Source organism: Molossus molossus, unplaced genomic scaffold (genome assembly GCF_014108415.1).
Source record: "Molossus molossus isolate mMolMol1 unplaced genomic scaffold, mMolMol1.p scaffold_m16_p_4, whole genome shotgun sequence".
In the NCBI taxonomy this organism is placed as follows: Eukaryota; Metazoa; Chordata; class Mammalia; order Chiroptera; family Molossidae; genus Molossus; species Molossus molossus.
In genome coordinates this window covers 112,609,359-112,620,108 of record NW_023425377.1, presented here as the reverse complement: position 1 = coordinate 112,620,108, position 10,750 = coordinate 112,609,359, and the positions used below count along the sequence as shown (strand labels likewise).

General features: G+C 40.5%; 1 protein-coding gene across 1 annotated transcript in view; it reads left to right on the top strand.

The window, feature by feature from the left end:
- Positions 1–6,967: 6,967 nt before the first annotated feature.
- The window catches only part of IL15 (interleukin 15), a 108,216-nt gene continuing 104,433 nt past the window's right edge, over positions 6,968–10,750 (top strand). Inside the window, exon 1 of the mRNA XM_036241876.1 lies at positions 6,968–7,025. The gene's annotated coding sequence lies outside the window, so the exon portion shown is untranslated. The remainder of the gene's footprint in view (positions 7,026–10,750) is intronic.

The window sequence follows — 10,750 nt, the reverse complement described above, 5'->3', positions numbered from 1 at the left end:
TCTTCTTGAACTTGTAGAGATTTAGTTTGTGTTCTAACATGTGGTCTATCTTTGAGAATTACCCATGTGCACTTGAGAAGAATGTGAATTCTGTAGTTTTGGGGTGTAATTCTCTGTAGATATCTATTAACTCCATTTGTTCTAGTGCTTCATTTAGAGTCTCTGTTTCCTTGCTAATTTTTTTTCTATTAATCCTCACCTGAGGATATATATATACACACAGTGATACCTCGGTTCTTGAACGCCTCGAATTTCGACCAAATCGGTATTCGACCAGGAGATTCGAGACAGTTTTGTCTTGGAATCCGAACAAATATTTGGAACTCGAACTTCCGAGATGAGCCGAGTTGAGCCGAATGGCATTCATTCGGCCCAGCGCGCCTTGCTTGCGTCATCAGTGTGAGTGCAGAGAGAGAGTCACGCTTTGTGGAGAGAGTCACGCTTTACACTGAATTTAACCCTTAGACATACTGTACACTTTTATTTCTTGTTGAGACTTATGTTTTTCTACATATTATATACAAATTAGGCCAGTAAATAGGCATTTTCTGGGGCTTGGAACGAATTAATCCAGTTTCCATTATTTCCTATTGGGTTTCATTGCTTCGGTTCTCGAACAATTTGGTTCTCAACCGTCCTCCTGGAACGAATTATGTTCGAGAACCGAGGTATCACTGTATATTTTTTTCAGATAGAGTGAGAACGAGAGAGAGGAAGAGAGAGAGAGAGAGAAACATTGATGTGAAAGGGCCACATCAAGTGGTTGCCACCTGCATGACCAAACCAGGGCCGGGGACAAACTGCAATTGAGGTATGTGCCCTTAGTGGGAACCGAACCCGGGTGTCTCTGGATCGCAGGCCTATGCTTTAACCACTGAGCCAAACCAGCCATGGCACTAATTTTTTTGTCTAGGGGATGTATCCAGTGATGTCAGCGGTGTGCTGAAGTCCCCTACTATGATTGTATTGCTATCGATTTCTCCTTTGAAGTCTTCCAGAAGATTTTAAATATATGTTGGTGCTCCTATATTGGGTGCATATATGTTTATCAAGGTTATATTTTCCTGTTGGATAGATCCTTTCCAGATTATGTAGTGACCTTCTTTGTCTCTAGTTATGGCCTTCATTTTGAAATGTATTTTATCAGATATGAGTATTGCTACCCCAGCTTCTTTTTTCCATTTTGTTTGTTTGGAAGATTTTTTTTCGTCCCTTCACGTTCAACCTATGTGAGTCTTTTGTTGTGAGGTGGGTCTCTTGTAAATAACATATAGATGAGTCATGCTTTCTTATCCAATCAGTTACTCTGTGTCTTTTTATGGGAGCATTCAATCCATTTACATTTAAGGTGATTATTGATATGTACTTATTTATTGCCATTTTTGTTTAGTGTGGTTCTACTTTTCTTCCTATTTCTTCTGCTAATTATAGCAGTCCTTTTAACATTTCTTGCAGTGCTGGTTTGGTGCTAATGTATTCCCTTAGCCTTTTTTTTTGTCTGAGTAGCTCTTTATTTGTCCTTCTATTTTGAATGATAGCCTTGCTGGGTAGAGTAGTCTTGGATTCAGATCCTTGTTTTTCATGACCTTGATTACCTCACGCCATTCCCTTCTGGCCTGTAGTGTTTCTTGTGAGAAGTCAGCTGAGAGTCTTAAGGGGTTTCCTTTGTAGGTAACCTGTTGCTTATCTCTTGCTGCCTTTAGGATTCTCTCTTTGTCTTTAATTTTTGGCATTGTGATTACTATGTGTCTAGGTGTGGGCCGGTTCGGGTTCTTCTTACTTGGGGCTTTCTGTGCTTTTTGAACTTGAATGCCTCCTTCCTTCACCAAATTAGGAAAGATTTCTGTCACTATTTATTCAAATATATTCTCTAACCCTTGCTCATTTTCTTTTTCAGGGACTCCTATGATGCGAATATTATTATGTTTTCACTTGTCCCACAGTTCTCTTAAGCTATCTCCCTGTTTTTAAATTGTTTTTTCCTTTTGTTTTTCTGATTGGTTGATTTTTTCTACCCTGTCTTCTAATTCACTGATCTGGTCCTTAGCTTCCTCTACCCTGCTGCTTAGACCTTCCAATGTGTTCTTTCTTTCTGATATGTCATTCTTTATTTCTTCTTGGTGGTTTTTAATATCCAACTGGTTGACTTTCAACATTTCTATGTCTTTACTCATGTCCTTACACATGCTGTTGAGCTTTCTCAAGATCATGGCTCTGAATTCTAGTTCTGTTTAACTTGCTTAACTGCACCTCATTTATCTTACCTTTGATAGAGGTTTCTTGTTCTTTCATTTGGCATTTGTTTCTTTCTTTCACCATTTTGGCTATTCAGTGGGCTTTGGAGCCTGCCAAATTTTTTCTGTGGGTGTTGTGTTCTGCTGTTTGTGGCACAGCAGATGAGTTTGGATGAGTGTGGGAGGACCACATTAAACACCACTTTGGCACATTACCTTTCTTGGCAGAGTTGCAAAGCCCAGGAATTGTTCAGTTTGTCTCTAGCTTTTTGTCTGGAGGCTATTGGTCACAGTTACTTGTAGAGCCTCGGCCTCTCAGTTGAATAAAAAACTCCCTCAGGTGCTCAGTGTAAGCGGATTTCCGGAGGGTGGGACAGATGGTGGTTGTTCATGGGCCTCAGTTTGCATTTCAATGGCCACTGGGTGGGGTTGAATCTGAGAGAAAGGGGCTGCTGCCTCTCCCCAGAGCCCTGGGAAGGAGCAATAGGGCCAACGTCATGCATGGCTGCAACTCAGCAAAAGCTCTGAGCGCCCTCCAAATCCCGAGTGTCCCCACACAGTTCCAGTCCAGCCTGCCCTCCCTCTGCCGGAGCCCAAGGTGAGTGGCTGTGGCTGTTTTAGCCTCTGTCCCGGCTCTGCACTGTGGAGCCGCCTGGGAGTGTGACCCGAGGGCGCTGCTCACAGCTAAGGCCAAAGCTGTCTGTGGGCTTCTAGCACTCCTCTCGCGCCTTCGCAGTCCTACCAGGATCCACTCAGTGTCCCTGGTTATGTGGTCCTCCAAGTTGCTTTTTCCCGACGATTTGTCTATTTTTGTTGTAATTCCCGTGTGGTCCTGGGAGACGGTCTGTGTAGCTTCCGTTCACTCCGCCGCCGTTTTGGAATCTCGCCACTGTCTCTCATGTAGAGATGATGCTCGTGGAAACAAAAGGGGCTGGAAGGAAGGTTTCAGCAGCTTTAGCAGATCAGCAGCAACCCGAGTCTCTCCTGTTGCCTTCTGGTGGCAGCGCCGCGCGGGCCTGGCCTCTCCTGCCGACCTGTGTTTTTCTTAACTCTTTTACAAAGATATAGAATCACCTGCATTGCAATTCATGGAGTTTACTTTATCCAGCCTTTTTAAAATTTATTTTTGAAATTATTTTGGATCTTGGATTGTTTCAAATGCATTGTTTCCCTAATGGTGTTTTCCAGTTTTATTCAGGAATGAAATATCTGAGTGGGTAGAGTTTTATTAGTGAGGGCTTATGAGTGCTTTGTTGAAGGGGAAGTTGGGAACTTTTTACTTTATCAAATGAAAGTTGGTATCTAGTAATAAAGTGTTGGGACGTTATGATAACATCTTGGGCCTGTGTTCTGACTTTCTAAGCCTCAGTTTCCCCTTCTGTGAAAGGGGGATGTCTTCCTTTGAGTTTTCCCAGAAGCTGACTTTGAAACAGGAATTTGAGCTCAAGTACTTAATTGGAAAAGGAGAGAAAAAGCTGTCGGAGTAAGTGAAAGTGAGACAGGGAGGGGAAAATAGCCAACGCAATGTGCGTTGTAGGGAAGGTAAGATGTGACCTTGGAGCTGAGTCCCACCAGGGAACATTTGGGAGTCCGCGCAGCCACCCACAGGGGTGGGAGGATGAGGCCGCGAGATACCAGCTCTTGCCAGTCTTGGAAGAAGGGTGCTTCAAGGACTTAATGCACTGCTCGCTGTGATCAAACTGACCACCCAGGCCAGTACTGTGGGTTTCGACAGCAGAGAAAGCCCGGTGGGGGAGGGGTTGAAGATGGATGCAGATGGCATGCTGGACAGCATGCACCGAAACAGAGGGAAGGGAATGGGGAGGGGGCAGCAACAGCCTTTATTTCACAGGGTTCTTGGGAAAATTGAATGAAGTGGCATATAGCAAACTTAGGGCATACTAAATACTCAGTGTCTGTCCCTCAACCCAGGCCGCTTACTCATCTACCCTTTTCTTACATATCTATTGGTGACTTGTTAATCATTTAAATATTAACCTTGACTTAAATATTTTTGTAAGAATGTGATAAATGGATACTTATTTAAAATATAATCTTTAAGGATTCCACAATAAAACTGTTCCCACAATTATAACCCATCCCGGTGGTATATTAAAGTGACAATATAGTCAAGAAAATTACTACATTTTCCCTGTTTTGTGTACTTTCTTAGACCTGGCAATTTAAGAAAGTTAAAAAAGAAAGTGTTCTTGTTACTGTCATGGAGCAAAGTCAATCTAGCAGCAAAAGAGGAAGCTGTGTTCCATTCTGTCCCATACATCAGCAAAATCACCTCCCGAGTTCAGACATGCTGTGATTTCAGATAGTTGAAGGTATTTGAGCCGACAGAACATAAGTAGATTCTCAGGTAACAGTGCAGTTTATGGCAAAACGTAGTTTGCTTTGTAAGGAGAAGTAAAATGATAGGAAAGGGATTGATGGGAAGTACATAATAGCAAGACAGTATTTTAACTGTTCATCTTAGGCTATCAAGAGTTTTGAAAGACATTACTTGATCTGTCCTTGTTTGACAAAGCTCCAAAAGTGAGGACTAATGGCTTTCCTCCAGCCCTTTGATAAGGCATATAACCACCTGAAGGCCAAGGCGATAGAGTGTGAACTTCATGGCATGACTATCTCCATTATTGGCAGGAGTGTGGCAAATCAAAGTTCAAAACATAGAAGTTTATCGGATTCGTGTACAAGATAAGTGAGGGCTTCAATAGAACTTGAAATTAAAAAATCTTCTATTGTCATCTGTTCCCTGGATCTAAGAGAACAGTGGTAATGACCTTGAAAGCTTTCAGATGTGTTTCATCTTTCCCTAGTAGCAAAGTTTCCTGAGCTTACTGGTAGAAAATGGAACTAGATTTCTCTAGTCCTGGTGCGAATTTCCACTCTTTCTATTGTGACCTTCCTTGCCTCCTCAGTAAGCCTTTTCAAAAGAAAATTGGTCATTGTATTCGATATCTGTTTGGCGTGAGTGGTTATCAATTCACATTTGTCAGGAACAAGGACGAACAGAATCTGTGGAATTAGGCCCTTTGGTTCCTACGGTTCTTTCAGGGAAGTCAAATAAAGGCACCAAAATGGAAGTAGGCTACTATCTGTCCCCATAGCCAAATCCGTGGAAAACTTCAGCGTGAAGGCAGGTAGCTGTTGGTATAAAGTTTGGTTTAAAATGCTTAGAAGCTTTGTAGAGTTGTCAGATGTTACATTTAGTTTACTCTATCGTGAATGGTACTAAGATATTTATGGAAGCCAGGGAAGTGGTTAGAGAATTATCTTCTGTGTTCCTGAGATGAGTATAGGGAAAGAAAAGGTGTTTTATTAACAAAGGTAACATGTACAGGTTTGATCGTATGAGGAAAATACCTCTTGATTATATATCATTGAGCAGATGTTCTATAGAAGTTGTTGTTTTGCAACTGAAAAGAGACACACTTGTAAAAAGGAAGTATGCAGTTTATTTTTTTATGAAAATAACTCGTCACTAAGGTCAGATTTGAACATCCAAAGACAGATCTCCTGGTGTTTACCTTGGCCTCTGGCTAACTCACCTGTCACTGGCCTCATCCGTATCAGGTCCAGAGCTGCAGCTTCTTTTTCTCCTCATCTCGTTTACTCCTACAATAAGTACCTGTGTGCTTCTCCGATGGACGGCGTGCCAGGGAGTGTATGTTACGAGCATCAGCAAACACAGCTGTGCTCTTTAATCTGTAGGTTTTTAAATAAGGATGTAACAGTCAGATCTGTTCCACGGCTGGAGTGCACACGGCCACGTGGGCAGTGGCTGGTGGCTGGCAGGAGAGGGGGTGGAAAGGGGCTCCTGACGTCCAGGGGTGAGCTTATCAGCTCAAATGTGGGTAACACAGGTGAAAACAGAAGCATGGGCGGATTTCAGTGTTTTTTTTTCATGCTATGTCAATAGATCTTGGTGAGTGATTTTACAGGTTCAGGAAGAGAAGTCATTTTTTTGCTTCATGTCTCTTGCATAATGGGAACTCTACATAAGAGAGATGATTACATTTACTTTTTTGGTGGAAACTCGGAGGAAAAATCATAGAATGCCATGTTTGCATCTTAGTGCTTTTTTGAGTCATGCCAGGGGATTAATAACATATTATTCATGAGATCAATAAGTAACTCATAGAACACATAAATATGTGGTTATCATTGTTATCCTTGTGATAAGTTTGCCAATAATTACTAACACGACTTAGTGCTTTATGGTTTACCAAGTGTTAGTACATATTATTTCCTCTGATATTTCCTTTATAGCCACATAAATATGCCAAGTTCCTTCCCACGCAGTGTGTGTGTTCAAGCTGTTTCTTTTACTGGGAAAGGCTCAGCTGCACTCGTCACACAGTTACTCTAATTATCCTTAAAGCCTTGGTTTCACTATCACTGTCCCAGGGGCCCTGACTGGGAATTGGACTGGCGACCCCTTGGTGCATGGGTCAACGCTCGACCACTGAGCCACACCGGCCGGCGACACAGAGCATGTTGGAATGAAACTTGATTAAGGGTGTGGTCCCTGATCCCTAAAGCTCTGATTTGCTGGGGAATACCAGGGGGGCTTTCCATGCTCAGTGCTGCCGTCCCCCGTACCTCGCCTTCACAGAGAGAAGGATACTTTCCCTTCGGAACACTTGCGGCTCCGTAACTGTGTATTTGTATGTGCGATTGCAGAGTCGATGGCCCCCTGCCCCAGCCCGTGAGTCATGAGGGGATGCTTTGCTCCCGCTGCACTTCCAGGCCTGACCACAATGCCTGCCTCGGTCAAAGGTAAATAAATATTCTTTTCTTTTTATGAAAGGATGGAGGAAAAGAACTGCTAAAATTTTCTTTTGTACATAGAAGACACATGGCACGTTTTTCATTGTGTTTGACTTGAGATACTCTCAGGGCTGTGGCGGCACCGTTATTGTTAACACCATTCCATATCATCATTTCTCCGCGTCCACTAGAGCATGATCCCCGGAGAGAATTTATTTATATTCTATTCTGTCCCTTTACTTGAGGCCATAAAATAGAGTAGACATTGCTGACTGAGTAAGTCATGGAGGCCCATAAGGATATTTCCCAGTGTAATTCAAGAGGTTATGACGACTTGAACTAAGGTTGTAAATTGTATAAATTGAGATCAAATAGAAACATAGATTCTGTAAAAGTACAGGCGATTGGACTGGACACTTTACCAATTAGTTATATATAGCGAGCGCGAGAATTAAAGAATGACATTTCATGGGCAAGGGCTGCAGACTTGGCAGGAAGACGTTACACTTGATTAGGATGAACCATGGAGGGCAAAGGCAGTCCATCAGCAGCGCCTATTTCACGTGGTTCGACGGGTACATTGGATTTTTATGACGTTGAGTTTGAAATATTGGTAGTATCTTCACATTCATTCCATACTTAAATGCCAAATTCTCCCAGATTTTGAAAATACTTATAATTTGGGCTAGATTTATCAGTTTGGTAGTCACTTGAAATACAGTTATGAGAGTGTAGGGAGGAAAAAGAGAACAATCAAGAAAACACTTGAGCCCTGGCCGGTTGTGCTCAGTGGTTAGAGCGTCGGCCCGCGGACCAATGACTTGCCGGTTCGATTCAGGTCAAGGGCACGTACTTCGGTTGCGGTTTGTCCCTGGCCCTGGTCGGGGGCCTTGCTGAAGGCAACCAGTCTATGTGTCCCTCTCAAGTTGATCTTTCTCGCTCCCTCTCTCCCACTCCCTCTGAAGATAAATAGAAAAAATCCTCGGGTGATGATTAAAAAGAAAAAACTTGAAGAACATATATACTGATGGACACTTAAGCTATTTCTGCTTTTTTTTCTGATCATGTACAATGTCCTACATTTATATGTCTGTTTGAACAAACATCTAATTTTTTTACGTGTCCTTTTTTTTATTTACCAAAATGTCAAGAATGCCAATATTTTAAGGTAATTCAAGCTAATTCGATTGTATAAATATATATTTGCCTTCCACCATGTGTATGTCACTGAGATACAGCAGCGAACAAAAGACATATGGTGGCTGTCCATAAGGCATAATGATGTTTATAATGCCTGAACCTTATATAATGAGTCCTTTGTTAGTAAAAATCATAGTTGTCGTAATTAAAGAGAAGAGAGGAGTGAGTCTTAAAAATACACTCTCTCTTTGGCCTTTCAGTTCCACTCAATGGAATTTTTTAATGGAGTAATAAGAAATTTGCACAAAGATTTATGTACGGTATTGTTTAGTGAGTTATTATGTATAATAGTGGAAATTTGGAAACAAATGTGCAAAAGAAAGTATGAACATTCAGTTGATAGACTACTATGAAGCTTTTAAAATTCATGTTTCTGAAAAATATTGACATGAGAAATGTTCATTATATAAAGTTAAATGAAAAAAAGAAAACCGACCACAAATCTCTGAGTACTGCATGATCTTAATTTTTAAACACACATGGGGAAAAGACTAGCAGGGAATAGGCCAAAGTGAGTTATTAGTAGTTCTTTCAATGGTGTTATATTATGAGCAATTTAAATGTTTTCTTTTCCAGTCTAGGTACTTTCTCAATCATGTAAAATGAACATATATTATTTTTATAATTAGATAAAATGACGTGCCATATCGATTACTGCAACAATGCCTTATATTAATATAGAAGAAAAAGGAGATGTAATTTTTCTACCCTTGAGGAGCTTGCCCATAAAGTTAGAGAGACGAGTTATAAATACGTGGGAAGTGTATGATTAATAATAACAAATACAACAGCAAAAAAAAAAAAAGAAATTTAAAAGAAACTTAATTTGAATAGCTGCTAGTCTGGTACTGTGCACATTTCTTCTTCTTCTTTTTTGAATCCTTACCTGGGATATTTTTCCATTTACCTTCAGATAGAGTGGGAGGGAGGGGGAGAGAGAGAGAAACATCCATGTGAGAGAGACGCATCTATCGGTTGACTCCTGCGTGATCCCGACCAGGGCTGGGGACCGAACTTCAACCAAGGTACATGCCCTTGACTGGAGTCCAACCCACGACTCATTGGTCCACGGGCCAATGTTCTAACCACTGAGCCAAACCAGCCAGGGCTAACCTAAGCATTTCAATGGAAGCCATGAAAACTCACTCATTTTTTTTGAGACTTAGGGATTGTCACCAACCATAAAAGCTGAAAAGTATTTTTAATCCCTTCAAGGACTAGTTCAGTGAATGTCTTAAATACCCAGTGTGTTATGAGTAGAGAATTTTTATGTTTCTGACAGTTGATTGCTTTAAAAGATATAACATGGATCTCTTTATAGTCATCCATTGCTTCCTCAAAAAGGGGGTTCTTAAACACCACAAACAAAGCAGCGGTGTGTGATTAACGGCTGCAAAGCTGGATTGCTTTCAGGCCATTCTCCTTATCTACGAGTGATACAAGTTGGCAGAAAGTCAGAAAAGGGATGTTTTAATCAATCCTGCTTTCGTCTATGACAGATCTCTGCCTGAAAAAGAGTGGGCAGTCCTGTGTCCTTCCTCTCCTTTGTCTATATTACAGGGTCCTGGGCTGCATTTTCTCTGACAGAGGAGATGAATTTATTCAAAGTGATGGTTCTCATTTAGATAGGGAAGTTAGATCTATCACTATGCCCAGACAGCACAACCAGAACGGATTCTCCCTCTCTATTAAACAAATAAAACACCACCCTTGTGTCTGCTACTGAAAAATGTCTGCCACTAGCTCAAGATTGATTAGTTTGTCCAAAGCCCCATTATAAGAAATCTAGAATGTCTTCTATTGTTTGATTCAAAACTTTAACCATGCAAAAGGGGTTGGAAGTAGAGAAGAGGGAAAAAAATGTGGGATATGTTTTATTTAATAAAAAAGAAATTAAAATATTTTATTTCACTTTAACTTATACATTAAAATGCAAGTTTATGATCATTAGTTTTATTATTTTAAGAATTGCCTTCTTTTTTTTATTTCTCCCTTAATGTGATACTAAATGACTTAAAAAAATTAGTTTATTCACTATCAGAAAAACTGGAATTTCATTTGGAATTTTGCCAGTATATCTAGTATCCCGAAATGAAACAATTTATTTTTTTATGGTACAATATTGTTAATAATAACCATTATTTGTGTGTACCTTAAACTCTGAAAAAATAAGTATTTTTTCCCCTCACTTTCTAAATGGAGGACCCTGAGGCTCAAAGCTTTTTTGAATATGTTATTCTAGGTGATAATTATTTGACTTGGAATTCTAACCAAATCCTTCTAAATACAGATTCCATACTTCATTCTCTTTTCCATAGGCAGTACTCACTTTCATGTAAAATATAATTGTTGAAGCACATGAAAATATGTTCATTACTAGTCATTATGGAAATGCAAATTAAAACCATAACGAGATACCACTTCACACCCATTAGGATGGCTATTATACAAACAAATCACAAGTGTTGGCAGAGATGTGGACACATTGGAACCCATGTGCATTGCTGGTAGAAATGTTAAATGGCACCACCTCA